Source organism: Oncorhynchus keta, unplaced genomic scaffold (genome assembly GCF_023373465.1).
Source record: "Oncorhynchus keta strain PuntledgeMale-10-30-2019 unplaced genomic scaffold, Oket_V2 Un_scaffold_2955_pilon_pilon, whole genome shotgun sequence".
NCBI classification, from domain to species: domain Eukaryota; kingdom Metazoa; phylum Chordata; class Actinopteri; order Salmoniformes; family Salmonidae; genus Oncorhynchus; species Oncorhynchus keta.
The window spans coordinates 429,750-453,905 of NW_026290906.1; the positions used below are offsets into that span (position 1 = coordinate 429,750).

Sequence of the window (24,156 nt, forward strand, 5' to 3'; positions counted from 1 at the left end):
TAGTTTATAACAGGTTTATAGACAGCTATTAGTTTATAACAGGTTTATAGACAGCTATTAGTTTATAACAGGTTTATAGACAGCTATTAGTTTATAACAGGTTTATAGACAGCTAATAGTTTATAACAGGTTTATAGACAGCTATTAGTTTATAACAGGTTTATAGACAGCTATTCGTTTATAACAGGTTTATAGACATCTATTAGTTTATAACAGGTTTATAGACACACACTTTCCCTCAGCTATTAATTTATAACAGGTTTATAGACAGCTATTAGTTTATAACAGGTTTATAGACAGCTAATAGTTTATAAAAGGTTTATAGACAGCTATTAATTTATAACGGGTTTATAGACACACACTTTCCCTCAGCTATTAGTTTATAACAGGTTTATAGACAGCTATTCGTTTATAACAGGTTTATAGACAGCTATTAGTTTATAACAGGTTTATAGACACACACTTTCCCTCAGCTAATAGTTTATAACAGGTTTATAGAGATCTAATAGATTATAACAGGTTTATAGACAGCTAATAGTTTATAACAGGTTTATAGACAGCTATTAGTTTATAACAGGTTTATAGACAGCTAATAGTTTATAACAGGTTTATAGACAGCTATTAGTTTATAACAGGTTTATAGACAGCTATTAGTTTATAACAGGTTTATAGACAGCTATTAGTTTATAACAGGTTTATAGACAGCTATTAGTTTATAACAGGTTTATAGACAGCTATTAATTTATAACAGGTTTATAGACAGCTATTAGTTTATAACAGGTTTATAGACAGCTATTAGTTTATAACAGGTTTATAGACAGCTATTAGTTTATAACAGGTTTATAGACAGCTATTAGTTTATAACAGGTTTATAGACAGCTATTAGTTTATAACAGGTTTATAGACAGCTATTAGTTTATAACAGGTTTATAGACAGCTATTAGTTTATAACAGGTTTATAGACACACACAAATACCTTATTGTTATCTATCCTGATGCCTAGTCACTTTACCCTTCCTTCATGTACATATCTACCTCAAATACCTTATTATTATCTAACCTGATGTTTAGTCACTTTACCCTGCCTTCATGTACATATCTACCTCAAATACCTTATTATTATCTATCCTGATGCCTAGTCACTTTACCCTGCCTTCATGTACATATCTACCTCAAATACCTTATTATTATCTAACCTGATGTCTAGTCACTTTACCCTGCCTTCATGTACATATCTACCTCAAATACCTTATTATTATCTAACCTGATGTTTAGTCACTTTACCCTGCCTTCATGTACATATCTACCTCAAGTACCTTATTATTATCTATCCTGATGCCTAGTCACTTTACCCTGCCTTCATGTACATATCTACCTCAAGTACCTTATTATTATCTAACCTGATGTCTAGTCACTTTACCCTGCCTTCATGTACATATCTACCTCAAGTAACTTATTATCTATCCTGATGCCACTTTACCCTGCCTTCATGCACATATCTACCTCAAATAACTTATTATCTATCCTGATGTCTAGTCACTTTACCTTCATGTACATATCTACCTCAAATACCTTATTAGTTGTGTTTCACGGTAAAGTCTACCACCAGTTGTATTCCGCACACCCGACACATTTGTTTTAATTTGGTCAACTCTCCTCATATGACCTCAACTAACCTGTACCCCGCACACTGACTCGGTACCACCCCCCGTATATAGCCTCGTTATTGTTATTTTATTGTGTTACTTTTTTTAAAACATTAGTTTATTTAGTAACTATTTTCTTAACTCTTATTTTTCTTAAAACTACATTGTTGTTTAAGGGCTTGTAAGTAAGTGTTTCACGTTAATGTTTACACCTGTTGTATTCGGCGCATGTGACTAATACAATTTGATTTGATTTGGAGCGCTACTGTGTGTGCAGGTTTTTGCTCGAGCCCTGCACTATAACACACCCGAATACACTGCCCCTTTAACTGAGCTCGCTGTCCGGTTCTACCCCTGACGTCACGCGGGTGATGGCGACCGGCTGGTTCCTCTGAGTAGTGCGAGAGGTGAGGAGAGGAGGAGCGCTTGAGGCGAGGGCCGCACACTTTATTTTTTTATTTTTTATTTTTATTTTTCCTTTCCAACCGGCCCGGTAAATAACGGAGAGAGGACTTCCCCGTCCAGCTGTCAGACCGGGACCTGAGGTCAAACTAACTCCGGTTCACCGGACAGACAGAACGTTAACGGGACCAGAACTCTGCCTGCCTTTTCCTCTGCCGTGATTCAGCCCAATCCGAGATCAGACCACACCGATCGGCCGACGCTAAACTTTCCGTTTCTCTCTCCCGGGACTGAATCCTCTCTCGTCGACACTTAATCTCTCTGTATTAACGACACTTTTAATCGTTTGGGAACTTTTACTTTCAGGTCGCGAGGAGTTGTAATTCGCCTAAAGGACACAGCGCCCCCACCCAACTTCTGAAACACTTTTCTCCGTGGTTCTTATTTCTGTCTGGTGCGGTAACGGGGCATGACGAGGATTATCTAACTGGACGTCGCTGAGCCACTAGACCCACCATTTGTTCTCCAGTAAAGGTGAGTCATAACTTGGTCTGGGGAGCAGCAGCCCTGTAGGCCTGATCCGCTCAGAGACACGGGACCGGACGGGTAGGCCTGGCCAGCTCAGAGACACGGTGTGTGTGTGTGGTCAGTAACTCTAGAGTTAATCAGAAACATTCCAATCATCCTTCAGGCTATGACGCGTTTATTTACAGCAATTGTTTGATTTATTATTTATTTATTTTTGACATAGTTTTAGGACAACAAATTAGATTATGATTAAAGTCACCAAGTCAGATCGTTCTAAATGCCACCCTGACTGACTGTCGGTAGTCTCGCTGGCCCCGGTGGCACCAAGCCCGTCTCTGGTGACGTCGCCTGAGGGATCACGTGGACCTGCCGGAGGTCCAGCCTGTTAAGTTTCAGGTTTCCAGTTGTAATGTCACATGAACAACTACAGTGAAATGCCTTTCTTGCGAACTCAAAACCCAACAAAGCAATAATCAATAACGATGTATTACTAGAAAAAACACAGGAGAAATAAGACTAAGAAAAATACAATTAAGTAAGTATTACCAATGTACAGGGATAGTGGAGTGATGGAGGTAGATATGTACAGGGGGAAGGAGACAGGGTTACTGGAGTGATGGAGGTAGATATGTACAGGGATACTGGAGTGATGGAGGTAGATATGTACAGGGGGAAGGAGACAGGGTTACTGGAGTGATGGAGGTAGATATGTACAGGGTTACTGGAGTGATGGAGGTAGATATGTATAGGGGGAAGGAGACAGGGTTACTGGAGTGATGGAGGTAGATATGTATAGGGGGAAGGAGACAGGGTTACTGGAGTGATGGAGGTAGATATGTACAGGGATACTGGAGTGATGGAGGTAGATATGTATAGGGGGAAGGAGACAGGGATACTGGAGTGATGGAGGTAGATATGTACAGGGTTACTGGAGTGATGGAGGTAGATATGTACAGGGATACTGGAGTGATGGAGGTTGATATGTATAGGGGGAAGGAGACAGGGATACTGGAGTGATGGAGGTAGATATGTACAGGGATACTGGAGTGATGGAGGTAGATATGTATAGGGGGAAGGAGACAGGGATACTGGAGTGATGGAGGTAGATATGTACAGGGTTACTGGAGTGATGGAGGTAGATATGTATAGGGATACTGGAGTGATGGAGGTTGATATGTATAGGGATACTGGAGTGATGGAGGTAGATATGTATAGGGGGAAGGAGACAGGGATACTGGAGTGATGGAGGTAGATATGTACAGGGTTACTGGAGTGATGGAGGTAGATATGTACAGGGTTACTGGAGTGATGGAGGTAGATATGTATAGGGGGAAGGAGACAGGGTTACTGGAGTGATGGAGGTAGATATGTACAGGGATACTGGAGTGATGGAGGTAGATATGTATAGGGGGAAGGAGACGGGGTTACTGGAGTGATGGAGGTAGATATGTACAGGGATACTGGAGTGATGGAGGTTGATATGTATAGGGATACTGGAGTGATGGAGGTAGATATGTACAGGGATACTGGAGTGATGGAGGTTGATATGTACAGGGATACTGGAGTGATGGAGGTAGATATGTATAGGGGGAAGGAGACAGGGATACTGGAGTGATGGAGGTAGATATGTACAGGGATAGTGGAGTGATGGAGGTAGATATGTACAGGGATAGTGGAGTGATGGAGGTAGATATGTATAGGGATACTGGAGTGATGGAGGTAGATATGTACAGGGATACTGGAGTGATGGAGGTAGATATGTATAGGGGGAAGGAGACAGGGATACTGGAGTGATGGAGGTAGATATGTACAGGGATACTGGAGTGATGGAGGTAGATATGTACAGGGATAGTGGAGTGATGGAGGTAGATATGTATAGGGATACTGGAGTGATGGAGGTAGATATGTACAGGGATACTGGAGTGATGGAGGTAGATATGTATAGGGGGAAGGAGACAGGGATACTGGAGTGATGGAGGTAGATATGTACAGGGATACTGGAGTGATGGAGGTAGATATGTATAGGGGGAAGGAGACAGGGATACTGGAGTGATGGAGGTAGATATGTACAGGGTTACTGGAGTGATGGAGGTAGATATGTATAGGGGGAAGGAGACAGGGATACTGGAGTGATGGAGGTAGATATGTACAGGGATACTGGAGTGATGGAGGTAGATATGTATAGGGGGAAGGAGACAGGGATACTGGAGTGATGGAGGTAGATATGTACAGGGTTACTGGAGTGATGGAGGTAGATATGTACAGGGATACTGGAGTGATGGAGGTAGATATGTACAGGGATACTGGAGTGATGGAGGTAGATATGTATAGGGATACTGGAGTGATGGAGGTAGATATGTATAGGGGGAAGGAGACAGGGATACTGGAGTGATGGAGGTAGATATGTATAGGGGGAAGGAGACAGGGATACTGGAGTGATGGAGGTAGATATGTATAGGGGGAAGGGGTTCCTGGAGTGATGGTGGGTTAACAGTGGGTTAACTGGCCTCGGAACAGTGGGTTAACTGGCCTCGGAACAGTGGGATAACTGGCCTCGGAACAGTGGGATAACTGGCCTCGGAACAGTGGGTTAACTGGTCTAGGAACAGTGGGTTAACTGGTATAGGAACAGTGGGTTAACTGGTCTAGGAACAGTGGGTTAACTGGTCTAGGAACAGTGGGTTAACTGGCCTAGGAACAGTGGGTTAACTGACCTAGGAACAGTGGTTAACTGGTATAGGAACAGTGGGTTAACTGACCTAGGAACAGTGTGTTAACTGGTCTAGGAACAGTGTGTTAACTGACCTAGGAACAGTGGGTTAACTGACCTAGGAACAGTGGGTTAACTGACCTAGGAACAGTGGGTTAACTGGTCTAGGAACAGTGGGTTAACTGGTCTAGGAACAGTGGGTTAACTGGTCTAGGAACAGTGGGTTAACTGACCTGGGAACAGTGGGTTAACTGACCTGGGAACAGTGGGTTAACTGGTCTAGCAACAGTGGGTTAACTGGCCTAGGAACAGTGGGTTAACTGACCTAGGAATAGTGGGTTAACTGGTCTAGGAACAGTGGGTTAACTGGTCTAGGAACAGTGGGTTAACTGGTCTAGGAACAGTGGGTTAACTGGTCTAGGAACAGTGGGTTAACTGGTCTAGGAACAGTGGGTTAACTGACCTAGGAACAGTGGGTTAACTGACCTGTATAATACCCTGCACTGGAAACACGATCACAGCACTGTATAATACCCTGCACTGGAAACACGGCCACAGCACTGTATAATACCCTGCACTGGAAACACGGCCACAGCACTGTATAATACCCTGCACTGGAAACACGGCCACAGCACTGTATAATACCCTGCACTGGAAACACGGCCACAGCACTGGAAACACGGCCACAGCACTGGAAACACGGCCACAGCACTGTATAATACCCTGCAGTGGAAACACGGCCACAGCACTGTATAATACCCTGCACTGGAAACACGGCCACAGCACTGGAAACACGGCCACAGCACTGTATAATACCCTGCACTGGAAACACGGCCACAGCACTGTATAATACCCTGCACTGGAAACACGGCCACAGCACTGTATAATACCCTGCACTGGAAACACGGCCCTATCACTGTATAATACCCAGCACTGGAAACACGGCCACAGCACTGTATAATACCCTGCACTGGAAACACGGCCACAGCACTGTATAATACCCTGCACTGGAAACACGGCCACAGCACTGGAAACATGGCCACAGCACTGGAAACACGGCCACAGCACTGTATAATACCCTGCACTGGAAACACGGCCACAGCACTATAATACCCAGCACTGGAAACACGGCCACAGCACTGTATAATACCCTGCACTGGAAACACGGCCACAGCACTGTATAATACCCTGCAGTGGAAACTCGGCCACAGCACTGTATAATACCCTGCACTGGAAACACGGCCACAGCACTGTATAATACCCAGCACCGGAAACACGGCCCTATCACTGTATAATACCCTGCAGTGGAAACACGGCCACAGCACTGGAAACACGGCCACAGCACTGTATAATACCCAGCACCGGAAACACGGCCCTATCACTGTATAATACCCTGCAGTGGAAACACGGCCACAGCACTGTATAATACCCTGCACTGGAAACACAGCCACAGCACTGTATAATACCCTGCACTGGAAACACAGCCACAGCACTGTATAATACCCTGCACTGGAAACACGGCCACATCACTGTATAATACCCAGCACTGGAAACACGATCACAGCACTGTATAATACCCTGCACTGGAAACACGGCCACATCACTGTATAATACCCTGCACTGGAAACACGGCCACAGCACTGGAAACATGGCCACAGCACTGTATAATACCCTGCACTGGAAACACAGCCACAGCACTGTATAATACCCTGCACTGGAAACACGGCCACAGCACTGTATAATACCCTGCACTGGAAACACAGCCACAGCACTGTATAATACCCTGCACTGGAAACACAGCCACAGCACTGTATAATACCCTGCACTGGAAACACGGCCACATCACTGTATAATACCCAGCACTGGAAACACGATCACAGCACTGTATAATACCCTGCACTGGAAACACGATCACAGCACTGTATAATACCCTGCACTGGAAACACGGCCACAGCACTGTATAATACCCTGCACTTCAAACACGGCCACAGCACTGTATAATACCCTGCACTGGAAACACGGCCACAGCACTGGAAACACGGCCACAGCACTGGAAACATGGCCACAGCACTGTATAATACCCTGCACTGGAAACACGGCCACAGCACTGTATAATACCCAGCACTGGAAACACGGCCACAGCACTGTATAATACCCTGCACTGGAAACACGGCCACAGCACTGTATAATACCCTGCAGTGGAAACTCGGCCACAGCACTGTATAATACCCTGCACTGGAAACATGGCCACAGCACTGGAAACACGGCCACAGCACTGTATAATACCCAGCACCGGAAACACGGCCCTATCACTGTATAATACCCTGCAGTGGAAACACGGCCACAGCACTGTATAATACCCTGCACTGGAAACACAGCCACAGCACTGTATAATACCCTGCACTGGAAACACGGCCACAGCACTGTATAATACCCTGCACTGGAAACACAGCCACAGCACTGTATAATACCCAGCACTGGAAACACGATCACAGCACTGTATAATACCCTGCACTGGAAACACGGCCACATCACTGTATAATACCCTGCACTGGAAACACGGCCACAGCACTGGAAACATGGCCACAGCACTGTATAATACCCTGCACTGGAAACACGGCCCTATCACTGTATAATACCCTGCACTGGAAACACGATCACAGCACTGTATAATACCCTACACTGGAAACACGGCCACAGCACTGGAAACACGGCCACAGCACTGGAAACACGGCCACAGCACTGTATAATACCCTGCACTGGAAACACGGCCACAGCACTGGAAACACGGCCACAGCACTGTATAATACCCAGCAGTGGAAACACGGCCACAGCACTGTATAATACCCTGCACTGGAAACACAGCCACAGCACTGTATAATACCCTGCACTGGAAACACGGCCACATCACTGTATAATACCCAGCACTGGAAACACGATCACAGCACTGTATAATACCCTACACTGGAAACACGGCCACAGCACTGGAAACACGGCCACAGCACTGGAAACACGGCCACAGCACTGTATAATACCCTGCACTGGAAACACGGCCACAGCACTGGAAACACGGCCACAGCACTGGAAACACGGCCACAGCACTGTATAATACCCTGCAGTGGAAACACGGCCACAGCACTGTATAATACCCTGCACTGGAAACACGGCCACAGCAGTGGAAACACGGCCACAGCACTGTATAATACCCTGCACTGGAAACACGGCCACAGCACTGTATAATACCCTGCACTGGAAACACGGCCACAGCACTGTATAATACCCAGCACTGGAAACACGGCCCTATCACTGTATAATACCCAGCACTGGAAACACGATCACAGCACTGTATAATACCCTGCACTGGAAACACGGCCACATCACTGTATAATACCCAGCACTGGAAACACGATCACAGCACTGTATAATACCCTACACTGGAAACACGGCCACAGCACTGGAAACACGGCCACAGCACTGTATAATACCCTGCACTGGAAACACGATCACAGCACTGTATAATACCCTGCACTGGAAACACGATCACAGCACTGTGTAATACCCTGCACTGGAAACACGATCACAGCACTGTATAATACCCTGCACTGGAAACACGATCACAGCACTGTATAATACCCTACACTGGAAACACGGCCACAGCACTGGAAACACGGCCACAGCACTGTATAATACCCTGCAGTGGAAACACGGCCACATCACTGTATAATACCCAGCACTGGAAACACGATCACAGCACTGTATAATACCCTGCACTGGAAACACGATCACAGCACTGTATAATACCCTGCACTGGAAACACGGCCCTATCACTGTATAATACCCTGCACTGGAAACACGATCACAGCACTGTATAATACCCTACACTGGAAACACGGCCACAGCACTGGAAACACGGCCCTATCACTGTATAATACCCTGCACTGGAAACACGGCCACAGCACTGTATAATACCCAGCACTGGAAACACGGCCACATCACTGTATAATACCCTGCACTGGAAACACCATCACATCACTGTATAATACCCTGCACTGGAAACACGGCCACATCACTGTATAATACCCAGCACTGGAAACACGGCCACAGCACTGGAAACACGGCCACAGCACTGTATAATACCCTGCACTGGAAACACGGCCACAGCACTGTATAATACCCTGCACTGGAAACACGATCACAGCACTGTATAATACCCTGCACTGGAAACACGGCCACATCACTGTATAATACCCTGCACTGGAAACACCATCACATCACTGTATAATACCCTGCACTGGAAACACGATCACAGCACTGTATAATACCCTGCACTGGAAACACGGCCACATCACTGTATAATACCCAGCACTGGAAACACGATCACAGCACTGTATAATACCCAGCACTGGAAACACGATCACAGCACTGTATAATACCCTGCACTGGAAACACGGCCACATCACTGTATAATACCCAGCACTGGAAACACGATCACAGCACTGTATAATACCCTGCACTGGAAACACGATCACAGCACTGTATAATACCCTGCACTGGAAACACGGCCACATCACTGTATAATACCCAGCACTGGAAACACGATCACAGCACTGTATAATACCCAGCACTGGAAACACGGCCACAGCACTGTATAATACCCAGCACTGGAAACACGGCCACAGCACTGTATAATACCCTGCACTGGAAACACGATCACAGCACTGTATAATACCCTGCACTGGAAACACGGCCACAGCACTGTATAATACCCTGCACTGGAAACATGGCCACAGCACTGGAAACACGGCCACAGCACTGTATAATACCCAGCACTGGAAACACGGCCACAGCACTGTATAATACCCAGCACTGGAAACACGGCCACAGCACTGGAAACATGGCCACAGCACTGTATAATACCCTGCACTGGAAACACGGCCACAGCACTGTATAATACCCTGCACTGGAAACACGATCACAGCACTGTATAATACCCAGCACTGGAAACACGGCCACAGCACTGGAAACATGGCCACAGCACTGTATAATACCCTGCACTGGAAACACGGCCACAGCACTGTATAATACCCTGCACTGGAAACACGGCCCTATCACTGTATAATACCCAGCACTGGAAACACGGCCACAGCACTGTATAATACCCTGCACTGGAAACACGGCCACAGCACTGTATAATACCCTGCAGTGGAAACACGATCACAGCACTGTATAATACCCTGCACTGGAAACACGGCCACAGCACTGTATAATACCCTGCAGTGGAAACACGATCACAGCACTGTATAATACCCTGCACTGGAAACATGGCCACAGCACTGGAAACACGGCCACAGCACTGTATAATACCCAGCACTGGAAACACGGCCACAGCACTGTATAATACCCTGCACTGGAAACACGGCCACAGCACTATAATACCATGCACTGGAAACACGGCCACAGCACTGTATAATACCCTGCACTGGAAACACGGTCACAGCACTGTATAATACCCAGTACTGGAAACACGGCCACAGCACTGTATAATACCCAGCACTGGAAACACGGCCACAGCACTGTATAATACCCTGCACTGGAAACACGGCCACAGCACTGGAAACACGGCCACAGCACTGTATAATACCCTGCACTGGAAACACGGCCACAGCACTGGAAACACGGCCACAGCACTGTATAATACCCTGCACTGGAAACACGATCACAGCACTGTATAATACCCTGCACTGGAAACACGGCCACAGCACTGTATAATACCCTGCACTGGAAACACGGCCCTATCACTGTATAATACCCTGCACTGGAAACACGGCCACAGCACTGGAAACACGGCCACAGCACTGTATAATACCCAGCACCGGAAACACGGCCCTATCACTGTATAATACCCAGCACTGGAAACACGATCACAGCACTGTATAATACCCTGCACTGGAAACACGGCCCTATCACTGTATAATACCCAGCACTGGAAACACGGCCACATCACTGTATAATACCCTGCACTGGAAACACGGCCACAGCACTGTATAATACCCTGCACTGGAAATACGATCACAGCACTGTATAATACCCAGCACTGGAAACACGGCCACAGCACTGTATAATACCCTGCACTGGAAACACGATCACAGCACTGTATAATACCCAGCACTGGAAACATGGCCACAGCACTGTATAATACCCTGCACTGGAAACACGGCCACAGCAGTGGAAACACGGCCACAGCACTGTATAATACCCTGCACTGGAAACACGGCCACAGCACTGTATAATACCCTGCACTGGAAACACGGCCACAGCACTGTATAATACCCTGCAGTGGAAACACGGCCCTATCACTGTATAATACCCTGCACTGGAAACACGATCACAGCACTGGAAACATGGCCACAGCACTGTATAATACCCTGCAGTGGAAACACGGCCCTATCACTGTATAATACCCTGCACTGGAAACACGGCCACAGCACTGTATAATACCCTGCAGTGGAAACACGGCCCTATCACTGTATAATACCCTGCACTGGAAACACGGCCACAGCACTGGAAACACGGCCACAGCACTGGAAACACGGCCACAGCACTGGAAACACGGCCACAGCACTGTATAATACCCAGCACCGGAAACACGGCCCTATCACTGTATAATACCCAGCACTGGAAACACGATCACAGCACTGTATAATACCCTGCACTGGAAACACGGCCACAGCACTGTATAATACCCTGCAGTGGAAACACGGCCCTATCACTGTATAATACCCAGCACCGGAAACACGGCCCTATCACTGTATAATACCCAGCACTGGAAACACGATCACAGCACTGTATAATACCCTGCACTGGAAACACGGCCATAGCACTGTATAATACCCTGCAGTGGAAACACGGCCCTATCACTGTATAATACCCTGCACTGGAAACATGGCCACAGCACTGGAAACACGGCCATAGCACTGTATAATACCCTGCAGTGGAAACACGGCCCTATCACTGTATAATACCCTGCACTGGAAACACGGCCACAGCACTGGAAACATGGCCACAGCACTGGAAACACGGCCACAGCACTGGAAACACAGCCACAGCACTGGAAACACGGCCACAGCACTGGAAACACGGCCACAGCACTGGAAACACGGCCACAGCACTGGAAACACGGCCACAGCACTGGAAACATGGCCACAGCACTGGAAACACGGCCACAGCACTGGAAACACGGCCACAGCACTGTATAATACCCTGCACTGGAAACACGATCACAGCACTGTATAATACCCTGCACTGGAAACACGGCCACAGCACTGTATAATACCCTGCAGTGGAAACACGGCCACAGCACTGGAAACACGGCCACAGCACTGGAAACACGGCCACAGCACTGTATAATACCCTGCACTGGAAACACGATCACAGCACTGTATAATACCCTGCACTGGAAACACGGCCACAGCAGTGGAAACACGGCCACAGCACTGGAAACACGGCCACAGCACTGGAAACATGGCCACAGCACTGTATAATACCCTGCAGTGGAAACACGGCCACAGCACTGTATAATGCCCTGCACTGGAAACACGATCACAGCACTGTATAATACCCTGCACTGGAAACACGATCACAGCACTGTATAATACCCTGCACTGGAAACACGATCACAGCACTGTATAATACCCTGCACTGGGAACACGGCCACAGCAGTGGAAACATGGCCACAGCACTGTATAATACCCTGCACTGGGAACACGGCCACAGCAGTGGAAACACGGCCACAGCACTGGAAACACGGCCACAGCACTGGAAACACGGCCACAGCACTGGAAACATGGCCACAGCACTGTATAATACCCTGCACTGGAAACACGGTCACAGCACTGTATAATACCCTGCACTGGAAACACGGCCACAGCACTGTATAATACCCTGCAGTGGAAACACGGCCACAGCACTGTATAATACCCTGCACTGGAAACACGACCACAGCACTGTATAATACCCTGCACTGGAAACACGATCACAGCACTGTATAATACCCTGCACTGGAAACACGATCACAGCACTGTATAATACCCTGCACTGGAAACACGGCCACAGCACTGTATAATACCCTGCACTGGAAACACGATCACAGCACTGGAAACATGGCCACAGCACTGGAAACACGGCCACAGCACTGGAAACATGGCCACAGCACTGTATAATACCCTGCAGTGGAAACACGGCCACAGCACTGGGAACACGGCCACAGCACTGGAAACACGGCCACAGCACTGGAAACATGGCCACAGCACTGTATAATACCCTGCAGTGGAAACACGGCCACAGCACTGTATAATACCCTGCACTGGAAACACGATCACAGCACTGTATAATACCCTGCACTGGAAACACGATCACAGCACTGTATAATACCCTGCACTGGGAACACGGCCACATCACTGGGAACACGGCCACAGCACTGGGAACACGGCCACAGCACTGTATAATACCCTGCAGTGGAAACACGGCCACAGCACTGTATAATGCCCTGCACTGGAAACACGGTCACAGCACTGTATAATGCCCTGCACTGGAAACACGATCACAGCACTGTATAATACCCTGCACTGGAAACACGATCACAGCACTGTATAATACCCTGCACTGGAAACACGATCACAGCACTGTATAATACCCTGCACTGGGAACACGGCCACAGCACTGTATAATACCCTGCACTGGAAACACGGCCACAGCACTGGGAACACGGCCACAGCACTGGAAACACGGCCACAGCACTGGAAACATGGCCACAGCACTGTATAATACCCTGCAGTGGAAACACGGCCACAGCACTGTATAATGCCCTGCACTGGAAACACGGCCACAGCACTGGAAACACGATCACAGCACTGTATAATACCCTGCAGTGGAAACACGATCACAGCACTGTATAATACCCAGCACTGGAAACACGGCCACAGCACTGGAAACATGGCCACAGCACTGTATAATACCCTGCACTGGAAACACGGCCACAGCACTGGAAACACGGCCACAGCACTGTGTAGTACCCTGCAGTGGAAACACGCTGTGTGTTTTAGAATACCTTTGCTGTGATGTCAGGGTTTCTCTCTTCCTCCTAGAACACATTCCACTCTGCTCCTTCAGTACTCTGTACCACACACACACACACACACACACACACACACACACACACACACACACACACACACACACACACACACACACACACACACACACACACACACGTGTTCTGTGTGTCTTTGAACCTGATCATACGAGTCAAACCTGAAAATCTAAAGATTTTGGGATTGTCTCTGTCTGTCTCTGTGTCCGTCTCTGTCTGTCCCTGTGTAGAGCTCAGTGACTAGATTCAGGAGCAGTAGAACGGCCCGTAGAGCTCAGTGACTAGATTCAGGAGCAGTAGAACGGCCCGTAGAGCTCAGTGACTAGATTCAGGAGCAGTAGAACGGCCCGTAGAGCTCAATGACTAGATTCAGGAGCAGTAGAACGGCCCGTAGAGCTCAATGACTAGATTCAGGAGCAGTAGAACGGCCCGTAGAGCTCAGTGACTAGATTCAGGAGCAGTAGAACGGCCCGTAGAGCTCAATGACTAGATTCAGGAGCAGTAGAACGGCCCGTAGAGCTCAATGACTAGATTCAGGAGCAGTAGAACGGCCCGTAGAGCTCAGTGACTAGATTCAGGAGCAGTAGAACGGCCCGTAGAGCTCAGTGACTAGATTCAGGAGCAGTAGAACGGCCCGTAGAGCTCAGTGACTAGATTCAGGAGCAGTGGAAATGTGTTCTCTGTAGTGATGGACGGACGTATCTGGGTTTGGCGGATGCCAGGAGAACGCTACCTGCCCCAATGCATAGTGCCAACTGTAAAGTTTGGTGGAGGAGGAATAATGGTCTGGGGTTGTTTTTCATGGTTCAGGCTCATTGGTTCCAATGAAGGGAAATCTTAACACTACATCATACATTCTAGATGATTCTGTGCTTCCACACAGTTTGGGGGAAGGCCCTTTCCTGTTTCAGCATGACAATGCCCCCGTGCACAAAGCCAAGTCCAAACAAATAGTTTGTGAGATCGGTGTGGAAGAACTTGACTGGTCTGCTCAGAGCCCTACCTCAACCCCATCGAACACCTTTGGGATGAATTGGAACGCCGACTGCGAGCCAGACCTCATCGCCCAGCATCAGTGCCCGACCTCACCAATGCTCTTGTGGCTGAATGGAAGCAAGTCCCTGCAGCAATGTTCCAACATCTAGTGGAAAGCCTTCCCAGAAGAGTGGAGGCTGTTATAGCAGCAATGTTCCAACATCTTGTGGAAAGCCTTCCCAGAAGAGTGGAGGCTGTTATAGCAGCAATGTTCCAACATCTAGTGGAAAGCCTTCCCAGAAGAGTGGAGGCTGTTATAGCAGCAAAGGGGGACCAACTATATATTAATGCTCATGATTTTGGAACAAGATGTTTGACGAGGAGGTGTCCACATACTTATGGTCATGTCGTGTATATACAGTCCAGTGAATGCTGTGTGATAGTTGGGAATGTTGTTAAAACACACAGAGACAGACTGTGGTATAGACCACAGCACACAGAGACAGACTGTGGTATAGACCACAACACACAGAGACAGACAGACTGAGAGAGTGATTGAAGACTAAAGACAGATAGATCAAATGAAAGTGTATTAGTCACATGCGCCGAATACAACAGGTAGACCTTACAGTGAAATGCTTACTTCCAAGCCCTTAACCAACAATGCCGTTTTAAGAAAATGTTAAGAAAATAACAAATAATTAAAGAGCAGCAGTAAATAACAATAGCTGGGCTGTATACAGGAGGTACCTGCAAATAGTCTGGGTAGCCATTTGATTAGCTGTTCAGGAGACTTATGGCTTAGGGGTAAAAAGCTGTTTAGAAGCCTCTTGGACCTAGACTTGGTGCTCCGGTACCGCTTGGTGTGCGGTAGTAGAGAGAACAGTCAATGACTGGGGTGGTTGGGGTCTTTGACCATTTTTAGGGCCTTCCTCTGACACCGCTTGGTATACAGGTCCTGGATGGCAGGAAGCTTGGCCCCGGTGATGTACTGGGCCATACGCACTACCCTCTGTAGTGTCTTGCGGTCGGAGGCTGAGCAGTTGCCGTACCAGGCAGTGATGCAACTCGTCAGGATGCTCTCGATGGTGCAGCTGTAAAACCTTTTGAAGATCTGAGGACCCATACCAAATCTTTTTAGATTCATGAGGGGGAATAGGTTTTGTTGTGCTCTCTTCACAATTGTCTTGGTGTGCTTGGACCATGTTAGTTTGTTGGTGATGTGGACGCCAAGGAACTTGAAGCTCCACTACAGCCTTTACAATGAGAACGGGGGCGTGCTTGGTCCTCCTTTTCCTGTATTCCACAATCATCTCATTTGTCTTGATCACGTTGAGGGAGAGGTTGTTGTCCTGGCACCACACTGCCAGTTCTCTGACCTCCCTATAGGCTGTCTCGTTGTTGTCTGTGTTCAGGGCTACCACTGTTGTGTCATCAGCAAACTTGATGATGGTGTTGGAGTCGTGCCAGACCGTGCAGTCTTGAAGGGACAGGGAGTACATGAGGGGACTGAGCACGCACCCCTGAGGTACCCCCGTGTTGAAGATCAGCGTGGCGGAAGTGTTATTACCTAACCTTACCACCTGGGGTCGGCCCGTCAGGAAGTTCAGGATCCAGTTGCAGAGGGAGGTGTTTAGTCCCAGGGTCCTTAGCTCTAGCAGTCTCTATGGGGGTGCCACAGGGTTAAATTCTCGGGCCGACTCTTTTCTCTATATACATCAATGATGTCGCTCTTGCTGCTGGTGATTCTCTGATCCACCTCTATGGCCCTTCTTTGGACACTGTGTTAACTAACCTCCAGACAAGCTTCAATACCATACAACACTCCTTCTGTGACCTCTAACTACTCTTAAATGCAAGTAAAACTAAATGCATGCTCTTCAACCGATCACTGCCCGCACCTGCCCGCCTGTCCAACATCACTACTCTGGACGTTTCTGACAACTACAAATACCTTGGTGTCTGGTTAGACTGTAAACTCTCCTTCCAGGCTCACATTAAGCATCTCTAATCCAAAATTAAATCTAGAATCGGCTTCCTATTTCGCAAAAATCATCCTTAACTCATGCTGCCAAACATACCCTCGTAAAACTGACTATCCTATCGATCCTTGACTTCGGCGATGTCATTTACAAAATAGCCTCCAATACTCTACTCAGCAAATTGGATGCAGTCTATCACAGTGCCATCCGTTTTGTCACCAAAGCCCCATATACTACCCACCACTGCGACCTGTATGCTCTCGTTTGCTGGCCCTCGCTTCATATTCGTCGCCAGACCCATTGGCTCCAGGTCATCAAAAAGTCTTTGCTAGGTAAAGCCCAACTTATCTCAGCTCACTGGTCACCATAGCAGCACCCACCCGTAGCCGCGCTCCAACAGGTATATTTCACTGGTCACCCCCAAAGCCAGTTCCTCCTTTGGCCGCCTTTCCTTCCAGTTCTCTGCTGCCAATGACTGGAACTAATTGCAAACATCACTGAAGCTGGAGACTCATATCTCCCTCACTAACTTTATAGATGTAAAATATAGATGTAAACTCTCTTGGTAAATAGTGTGGTCTACACCTTATCATGAGATACTCTTATCTCAAGCCTTGGGGCGGCAGGGTAGCCTAGTGGTTAGAGCGTTGGACTAGTAACCGAAAGGTTGCAAGTTCAAATCCCCGAGCTGACAAGGTACAAAATCTGTCGTTCTGCCCCTGAACAGGCAGTTAACCCACTGTTCCCAGGCCATCATTGAAAATAAGAATTTGTTCTTAACTGACTTGCCTGGTTAAATAAAGGTTAAATAAAGGTAAAATAAAAATAAAATGAAAAATAAATGTACAAAACAAGTTATGAACAATGAAAAGAGGAGAGGAGAAGAGATGAGGGCTGTAGCTAACTAACCACAGACAGTCTGGCCCTGGTACCTCTACCAGCCTGCTGTGTCTGACCCTGGTACCTCTACCAGCCTGCTGTGTCTGACCCTGGTACCTCTACCAGCCTGCTGTGTCTGACCCTGGTACCTCTACCAGCCTGCTGTGTCTGACCCTGGTACCTCTACCAGTCTGCTGTGTCTGACCCTGGTACCTCTACCAGCCTGCTGTGTCTGACCCTGGTACCTCTACCAGCCTGCTGTGTCTGACCCTGGTACCTCTACCAGCCTGCTGTGTCTGACCCTGGTACCTCTACCAGCCTGCTGTATCTGACCCTGGTACCTCTACCAGCCTGCTGTGTCTGACCCTGGTACCTCTACCAGCCTGCTGTATCTGACCCTGGTACCTCTACCAGCCTGCTGTGTCTGACCCTGGTACCTCTACCACCTGAGCCTGCCTGTGTCTGACCCTGGTACCTCTACCAGCCTGCTGTATCTGACCCTGGTACCTCTACCAGCCTGCTGTGTCTGACCCTGGTACCTCTACCAGCCTGCTGTGTCTGACCCTGGTACCTCTACCAGCCTGCTGTGTCTGACCCTGGTACCTCTACCAGCCTGCTGTATCTGACCCTGGTACCTCTACCAGCCTGCTGTGTTTCATTGACTCTGTGTACAAGTGTTTTGTCTATTCAGAGTTGAGCGCCTTGTGAAAATGAATTGTGTTTTGAATGTGGCTGCAGGTTACAAAGTAAGAGGTGAGTGAGTGAGTGAGTGAGTGAGTGAGTGAGTGAGTGAGTGAGTGAGTGTGTTGGACGGGGGAAGTGACTCAGAGAAGGTGCACCTCTACTCACTTCCTGTGTGTGTGTGTCCTATGGTTGTTCTGACTGATTCCCCTGCAACAAACATTTAGACTAGAATACCACCTGTTAGGGCAGTCTGTAGTAGTGTTGTAGTAACGTTGTAGTAGTGTTGTAGTTGTAACATGACTCAAAGGGCAGTCTGTAGTAGTGTTGTAGTAACGTTGTAGTAGTGTTGTAGTAGTGTTGTAGTAGTGTTGTAGTTGTAACATGACTCAAAGGGCAGTCTGTAGTAGTGTTGTAGTAACGTTGTAGTAGTGTTGTAGTTGTAACATGTCTCAAAGGACAGTCTGTAGTAGTGTTGTAGTAACGTTGTAGTAGTGTTGTAGTTGTAACATGTCTCAAAGGGCAGTCTGTAGTAGTGTTGTAGTAATGTTGTAGTAACGTTGTAGTTGTAACATGTCTCAAAGGGCAGTCTGTAGTAACGTTGTAGTAACGTTGTAGTAGTGTTGTAGTAGTGTTGTAGTTGTAACATGACTCAAAGGGCAGTCTGTAGTAGTGTTGTAGTAACGTTGTAGTAGTGTTGTAGTTGTAACATGTCTCAAAGGGCAGTCTGTAGTAGTGTTGTAGTAACGTTGTAGTAGTGTTGTAGTTGTAACATGTCTCAAAGGGCAGTCTGTAGTAGTGTTGTAGTTGTAACATGTCTCAAAGGGCAGTCTGTAGTAAGGTTGTAGTTGTAACATGTCTCAAAGGGCAGTCTGTAGTAAGGTTGTAGTAAGGTTGTAGTTGTAACATGTCTCAAAGGGCAGTCTGTAGTAAGGTTGTAGTAACGTTGTAGTAGTGTTGTAGTTGTAACATGTCTCAAAGGGCAGTCTGTAGTAAGGTTGTAGTTGTAACATGTCTCAAAGGGCAGTCTGTAGTAAGGTTGTAGTTGTAACATGTCTCAAAGGGCAGTCTGTAGTAAGGTTGTAGTAAGGTTGTAGTTGTAACATGTCTCAAAGGGCAGTCTGTAGTAAGGTTGTAGTTGTAACATGTCTCAAAGGGCAGTCTGTAGTAAGGTTGTAGTAAGGTTGTAGTTGTAACATGTCTCAAAGGGCAGTCTGTAGTAAGGTTGTAGTAGTAACATGTCTCAAAGGGCAGTCTGTAGTAAGGTTGTAGTAAGGTTGTAGTTGTAACATGTCTCAAAGGGCAGTCTGTAGTAAGGTTGTAGTTGTAACATGTCTCAAAGGGCAGTCTGTAGTAAGGTTGTAGTAATGTTGTAGTAAAGTTGTAGTTGTAACATGTCTCAAAGGGCAGTCTCAAAGGGCAGTCTGTAGTAAGGGGCAGTCTGTAGTAAGGTTGTAATAATGTTGTAGTAGTGTTGTCGTAAAGTTGTAGTTGTAACATGTCTGTAGTAAGGTTGTAGTAGTGTTGTAGTAACGTTGTAGTTGTAACATGTCTCAAAGGGCAGTCTGTAGTAAGGTTGTAGTAGTGTTGTAGTAAGGTTGTAGTTGTAACAAGATTGTAGTAGTGTTGTAGTAAAGTTGTAGTTGTAACATGTCTGTAGTAAGGTTGTTGTAATGTTGTAGTAATGTTGTAGTAAGGTTGTAGTTGTAACATGTTTCAAAGGGCAGTCTGTAGTAAGGTTGTACTATTAGTGATGGAGTAGACACTATTAACCACTAAATGAGTGATGGAGTAGTCACTATTAACCACTAAAAACCACTCGGTTTTCGGATGACTGCCTTGCCTGGTTCACCAATTACTTTGCAGACAGAGTTCAGTTGTCAAATCAGAGGGCATGCTGTCCGGTCCTCTGGCAGTCTCTATGGGGGTGCCACAGGGTTCAATTCTCGGGCCGACTCTTTTCTCTGTATATATCAATGATGTTGCTCTTGCTGCGGGCGATTCCCTGATCCACCTCTACGCAGACGACACCATTCTATATACTTTCGGCCCGTCATTGGACACTGTGCTATCAAACCTCCAAACGAGCTTCAATGCCATACAGCACTCCTTCCGTGGCCTCCAACTGCTCTTAAACGCGTAGTAAAACCAAATGCATGCTTTTCAACCGATCGCTGCCTGCACCTGCATGCCCGACTAGCATCACCACCCTGGATGGTTCCAACCTTGAATATGTGGACATCTATAAGTACCTAGGTGTCTGGCTAGACTGCAAACTCTCCTTCCAGACTCACATCAAACATCTCCAATCAAAAATCAAATCCAGAGTCGGCTTTCTATTCGCAACAAAGCCTCCTTCACTCACGCTGCCAAGCTTACCCTAGTAAAACTGACTATCCTACCGATCCTCGTTCGGCGATGTCATCTACAAAATGGCTTCCAACACTCTACTCAGCAAACTGGATGCAGTCTATCACAGTGCCATCCGTTTTGTCACTAAAGCACCTTATACCACCCACCACTGCGACTTGTATGCTCTAGTCGGCTGGCCCTCACTACATATTTCGCCAGACCCACTGGCTCAGGTCAACAAGTCCATGCTAGGTAAAGCTCCGCCTTATCTCAGTTCACTGGTCACGATGGCAACACCCATCCGTAGCACGCGCTCCAGCAGGTGTATCTCACTGATCATCCCTAAAGCCAACACCTCATTTGGCCGCCTTTCGTTCCAGTACTCTGCTGCCTGTGACTGGAACGAATTGCAAAAATCGCTGAAGTTGGAGACTTTTATCTCCCTCACCAACTTCAAACATCAGCTATCCGAGCAGCTAGTGATCGCTGCAGCTGTACATAGTCTATAGGTAAATAGCTCACCCTTATTCACCTGCCTCATTCCCATACTGTTTTTATACTGTTTTTATTTATTTACTTTTCTGCTCTTTTGCACACCAATATCACCAATATCTCTACCTGTACATGCCCATCTGATCATTTATCACCAGTGTTAATCTGCAAAATGTATTATTGCCTATCCTCATGCCTTTTGCACACATTGTATATAGATTGCCCATTTTTTCTACTGTGTTATTGACTAGTTATTGTTTATTCCATGTGTAACTCTGTGTTGTCTGTTCACACTGCTATGCTTTATCTTGCCAGGTGATGCAAATGAGAACTTGTTCTCAACTAGCCTACCTGGTTAAATAAAGGTGAAATAAAAAAAATAAAAAATAAATAAAATAAAAAATGAGTGATGGAGTAGACACTATTAACCACTAAATGAGTGATGGAGTAGTCACTATTAACCACTAAATTAGTGATGGAGTAGCCTCCATTAACCACTAAATGAGTGATGGAGTAGAAACTATTAACCACTAAATTAGTGATGGAGTAGCCACTATTAACCACTAAATTAGTGATGGAGTAGTCACTATTAACCACTAAATGAGTGATGGAGTAGCCACTATTAACCACTAAATGAGTGATGGAGTAGCCACTATTAACCACTAAATGAGTGATGGAGTAGTCACTATTAACCACTAAATGAGTGATGGAGTAGCCACTATTAACCACTAAATGAGTGATGGAGTAGTCACTATTAACCACTATTAACCACTAAATGAGTGATGGAGTAGCCACTATTAACCACTAAATGAGTGATGGAGTAGTCACTATTAACCACTATTAACCACTAAATGAGTGATGGAGTAGTCACTATTAACCACTAAATGAGTGATGGAGTAGACACTATTAACCACTAAATGAGTGATGGAGTAGCCACTATTAACCACTAAATGAGTGATGGAGTAGCCACTATTAACCACTAAATGAGTGATGGAGTAGCCACTATTAACCACTAAATGAGTGATGGAGTAGCCACTATTAACCACTAAATGAGTGATGGAGTAGCCACTATTAACCACTAAATGAGTGATGGAGTAGCCTCTATTAACCACTAAATGAGTGATGGAGTAGCCTCTATTAACCACTATCTATTAACCCTAACCTGTTATAGTGTAGTAGTTAGACTGAGTACCACCTGTTATAGTGTAGTAGTTAGACTGAGTACCACCTGTTATAGTGTAGTAGTTAGACTGAGTACCACCTGTTATAGTGTGGTAGTTAGACTGGGTAGAGGTTAGAGGTTGGAGGGAGAGAGGTTGGAGGGAGAGAGGTTGGAGGGAGAGAGGTTGGAGGGAGAGAGGTTGGAGGGAGAGAGGTTGGAGGGAGAGAGGTTGGAGGGAGAGAGGTTGGAGGGAGAGAGGTTGGAGGGAGAGGTTGGAGGGAGAGAGGTTGGAGGGAGAGAGGTTGGAGGGAGAGAGGTTGGAGGGAGAGAGGTTGGAGGGAGAGAGGTTGGAGGGAGAGAGGTTGGAGGGAGAGAGGTTGGAGGGAGAGAGGTTGGAGGGAGAGAGGTTGGAGGGAGAGAGGTTGGAGGGAGAGAGGTTGGAGGGAGAGAGGTTGAGGGAGGAGGTTGGAGGGAGAGAGGTTGGAGGGAGAGAGGTTGGAGGGAGAGAGGTTGGGAGGGAGAGAGGTTGGGAGGGAGAGAGGTTAGGAGGGAGAGGGGTTAGGAGGGAGAGGGGTTAGGAGGGAGAGAGGTTAGGAGGGAGAGAGGTTAGGAGGGAGAGAGGTTGAAGGTAGGGAGAGAGGTTGAAGGTAGGGAGAGAGGTTGGAGGTAGGGAGAGAGGTTGGAGGTAGGGAGAGAGGTTGGAGGTAGGGAGAGGTTGGAGGTAGGGAGAGAGGTTGGAGGTAGGGAGAGAGGTTGAAGGTAGGGAGAGAGGTTGGAGGGAGGGAGAGAGGTTGGAGGGAGGGAGGGAGAGAGGTTGGAGGGAGATTATCTAACGACATACGACTGGCTATGTTCTGTGTCTAAAGGACCGTTCTCCCTGATGTTCAACCAGAACATTAGAAACAGGAGGGACAATGTAGGACACAGCTTTAGTCGAGAGGCTCTGGTCTAATGTAGGACACGGCTTTAGTCAAGAGGCTCTGGTCTAATGTAGGACACAGCTTTAGTCAAGAGGCTCTGGTCTAATGTAGGACACAGCTTTAGTCAAGAGGCTCTGGTCTAATGTAGGACACAGCTTTAGTCGAGAGGCTCTGGTCTAATGTAGGACACATCTTTAGTCGAGAGGCTCTGGTCTAATGTAGGACACAGCTTTAGTCAAGAGGCTCTGGTCTAATGTAGGACACATCTTTAGTCGAGAG

General features: G+C 47.0%; 1 protein-coding gene across 1 annotated transcript in view; it reads left to right on the plus strand.

Moving 5' to 3' along the window:
• Positions 1-1,991: 1,991 nt before the first annotated feature.
• kif1c (kinesin family member 1C) overlaps positions 1,992-24,156 on the plus strand; it is a gene marked incomplete at its 3' end in the record, with an annotated part of 98,688 nt that continues 76,523 nt past the window's right edge. The window contains exon 1 of the mRNA XM_052515580.1: positions 1,992-2,582. The remainder of the gene's footprint in view (positions 2,583-24,156) is intronic.